The 4,282-nt window shown below is 34.9% G+C and overlaps 1 non-coding gene across 1 annotated transcript; it reads right to left on the bottom strand.

Moving 5' to 3' along the window:
• Positions 1 to 701: 701 nt before the first annotated feature.
• LOC129667558 (small nucleolar RNA SNORA17) lies at positions 702 to 833 on the bottom strand. The gene has a single exon (XR_008718761.1). It is a non-coding gene; the product is annotated as a small nucleolar RNA SNORA17 (small nucleolar RNA).
• Positions 834 to 4,282: the final 3,449 nt, after the last annotated feature.

The following is a 4,282-nucleotide window of genomic DNA, read 5'->3' as shown; positions in this document are numbered from 1 at the left end:
CTCCTCACTCACTCCAGCAGTTCATCAATGGGGTAGTTGTTAGAGTGGGCCAATTCAAAGCTCTGGATCTGGGTCTGAAAGTTATGTGAGCTGGTCAGCCCACCAGCTTTCCTGCTCTCATGACCGCAGAGCCAGCTCACCAGCAGGGCGAACTCCACCTGCTTCCCAGGCAAGGTACAGGGCCTGCTCTCCTGAGTTTTTCAACCAGTGAAGGGTAAAGGACATAACCAGTTCTCCCATTCTTATGACCCCGGGACCAGCTCTTCTGCCTGCCATAGGTGGCAAGGAAGGAAGGAGGGGAGGAGACGGGTGTCTTTCTGTCATCCACGACACTGCCCTTCAGACAAAAAGTAGGGCTGGCTCACCCACAGCCCCGTATGTAGGGGAGAGTTCTACTGTGCTGCCCAGGTGAGGTGCAGGGCCAGCTCTCCTGCATGCCATTGGTAGCAAGGGGTCAGGAGGGACATCTTGCCCTAGCCCATGTCATTGCACAACAGACAAGTGTCAGGCCCAGGTTTCTCACACCCTGGTGAGGTGTGAGGTGCTCACACCCTCTGGCTAGTGGGGTGCTTCTAGTCTCTTTCTTGCTTCCCATCCTGGGAGCCTATTCCGGCCTGTGGAGCACTGCACTAGTGGTTGTCTCAGGCTAGCTCCCCCTAGTGTCAGACTTGTGTTGGTCTCAGGTTCGCTTTTTTTCGGAGAATCTTGGGTTACTAATCATTCAAATGTTCAGAGGGCAGAACACTGTGCATAGACATAGCCTCTCTCCTCTCTGTCACTTAAAGACACACATGCGACACAGCAGCCACACCTGCAATGCTTCTAGGAAAAAGGCTTTTTTTTTTCTTATTGAAACTTAATAAAACTTTTCATTGGGCATCAAGCTGTTTATGTTTTATGGTTATGAGATACACACTCTAGTTTGGTTTCCAAGGCCCTTGTCCTCATTATGTCCCTCAAGCAGCCATGGGAAGATTTAGATGGACAACCAGAAGAGGTTGCGACTCTTGTTTAATCTTCACACCTTTTCAATCTCTAGATTGTGAAACAAGACTTTCAAATATACTGCTTCTTTTAAAAGCACACCCGTGTTAATGATTGGCTTGTTGGAGTCAGTATGTTCAAATCTTCTGTCGGCAAGATCTCCTTTTAATCAGTTACAGCTTAACAAAACCTCCACCAATAATTCCAAGTTGTAGTCACTTTATTATTACCTTTTTCTTGTGTAGTCTTGGCCCATTGTCTCCATTGAATCAAATAGGATAGAGAGGTACCATCAGTTCACATAGTAATTAATTCATGTAATTATATGTATATATATAATATATATATACAATAAAAAACTGAAAATATTTATTTATTTACTTTTAGCAAATGATTTGAATTTATCATACTATTTGAATTTATCATACATTATTTTGAGAGACGTTCTGCATTTTGTATCTTTGACAGTATCCATTTGAGCATTTGTTGATAACATTCTGTTGAGCACTGGATTTTCACATTGTGGGATTCCTGTGACTTCCTCGATCCTTTTTCTGTCAAGCACTCTATTTAAAACTTGAGGCTCTGAGTGTGATGTAACTTGCTCAAAGGAACAGATGTAGACGTTTCTACAAAAACCATTGACCCCAAGAAGAACACTAAACTGAACTTGTGGAAGAAGACAGAAGCCACCGCACAGAGCCCATTTAGGATTACAACTTTTTAAAAAATTTTATATTTAATTTTTTCCTGAATTTATGGATTTATACACAATAATTAGTAATAATATATAGTATTATATAATACATAATATTATATACAGAACAGAAGCTAATAATATATAAACATAAATAAATAAGATATAACTATAGGATTATAGAAAATATTAGTACTTGATGTTATTTTGTAAAAGTAAGCAAAATGCATAAATATAATGAATAAAATCCAGCTACTGTCATATTAGTGGGTCAAACCTAAATAAACACAGGTAGGAAAGTCACTTATTGACAGAGAGTGAAGTTGCAAGACAGGGTTATGTTTTGGCCTATCGTTGCTTATAATATTAATTTTTCCATAAGAAATATGTAATGAATAGTTAGTTATTTTTAAAAACCTGAACAGACAACATGTCTAATGTCTGAAGTGGTCTCAAATTATGTTAATTTCACATAATCCCAATATACTTTGACTTTAACCTATATTTATGATAATTTATGAATTGGAAAATATGAACAAAATGAACTTTTATACCAATTATGTGTTATTTCTTTTCCTTTAATATTTAACTCTCTTCCTTCTCACTTAATACTCTCCTTTTACTCTCAAGGTGAGCATAAATTATTATACACTCATATAATCATGGATGACTATATGGGATTTAAATTCATTGTTTATTAATTTTGTTTATTTTACTCAAGGGGTTATTCAGTATTCACTTTTCTATATTTTTGTTATCTCACTAAACAGCAAATCACAGAAATTGTGCTGTGAATTATTTATTGTTCATTTTTAAGAGTTGAAAAATAGTCTGTGATATAAATTTACTACATATTTATTATCCTGTAGTAAATTTGTATCATCCTATACAAAAAGGCCTTGACTATTTATTTTGTTTGGTTACACCGAATAAATTGTCATACTTAAATCCCCCTTATGGATTCTGTACTCTTTACTGCTTTGCTTTAAAGTTAGACTAATGAAGACAGGGGTTTCTACGTTGAAGGTTAAAAACATTTTTTAATTTTAACAGAATCGACTTTTCCAACTGTCTTTAAAACTTTGATTTTTCACTTGCTGGTCAAGTCTTCAGCCTTCTAAATTGCTGCAGGCCTCTTGAGTGTGATACGATGTCTCTCTGTTATTTTAATTTGCATTTATCTGATTAGCAGTGTATTGGAACCACCTTTTCATACACTTGATCCTTTGAAGATGCTCAGTGAATTGACTCTTATCTTTTTTCTATTGAACTCCGATTCTCAGCTTGACACATTTTCAGCGTCCTATGTGTATTCCAGAAACAAGCTTCTGTCTGGATTTTCTGGTGCATGCATTTGTTTTCAAAGCCTATTATATGTGGGTTTTTTTTTTTTTTTTTTTTTTTTGCCTCTGTTATCTTTTTTGCTAATTTATGTGCCTTATCTCTGCCACTTTCTGGATTTTGGTCTTAGCTTAAAAAAATTCACATTTGATCAAAGATGTGCATATCATTTTCTAGAGTATCGTCTCCTAGATTTTTGCAAATGAAATGTTAGTGTTTCACTTTCTATAAGTATGCCTTTAATCCTTAAGAAACCTGTCTGTTTTTTTTTTTTTTCCATAAGTAAGACATGAATGGGTAATTTATTATACCAGGCTGTGTCATCTGTCCTTTCTTCTGTGACTTAAAACATGACCTTTGAGTCCTTGGATTGAATTCTAGTCTATTTGCTCTTTCCATAGATTTATCTGTATATGTCACACTAATAATACAGTAATTTGGATTTTTACATTTTAATTCTATGTATTTTATTTACTTTTACAAAATAAAACCAAGTCACCTGTATTTTATATAATACTTTGACTATTTTTAAGACAATTTTTGTAATTCTAACCATTCTCATCTGAATTTCTGAGTAGTATTAAAGAAGCCCACACATTAATTTCAAAGCATTAATATTTTATTATAGCTTCCCCATCCAAAATGTGCATTTATCTTTCCATTTGTTGAAAAAATTTGTTTTATATCCATCGATGAGATTCTATAGTTTTCTTCATGTTGCCAAAAACATTTAAAAATATTTCTCCAATTGTATCAAAGTACATAAAGTCATCACATGGCAGCTACTCAGTTCCCGGGGTCTGCTACGCGGGACCCACAATAATAAGTGAAATCCAAATGTGCGAGTTTATGTTTGTGGATTCGTACCAGTGTTTGTCTTTGTTTTGCTAAAAAGATATATCAGTTTTCTCTACATCACAATCCACATGTAAATTATGAACTTCCTTTCTCTTGTCTTTAATTGGTGAGTTTATAATGTTTATAAGTTCATGCATCATTAACTTGATATTTTCTAGAGTCAAAGTCCTTATGCTATCGTTCCTTGCATACTTTCATTAGTCACAATAGTAAACAGTCCTTTGTCTCAAACACATTCAGTTAATCAAATATTTATATGAATGTTTAGGATAAAATATCAGTCTGCTAAGTGGTACAGATGGGATGTCATACAAGTTTCCTTTAATTTCTTTCTTTCTTGTCTTCCTTTTTCTTTCTTTCTTTCTTTCTTTCTTTCTTTCTTTCTTTCTTTCTTTCTTTCTT

Source organism: Psammomys obesus, unplaced genomic scaffold, assembly GCF_907164565.1.
Source record: "Psammomys obesus unplaced genomic scaffold, mPsaObe1.curated_primary_1811, whole genome shotgun sequence".
NCBI classification, from domain to species: Eukaryota; Metazoa; Chordata; class Mammalia; order Rodentia; family Muridae; genus Psammomys; species Psammomys obesus.
This window is presented reverse-complemented; position numbering and strand designations above follow the sequence as displayed.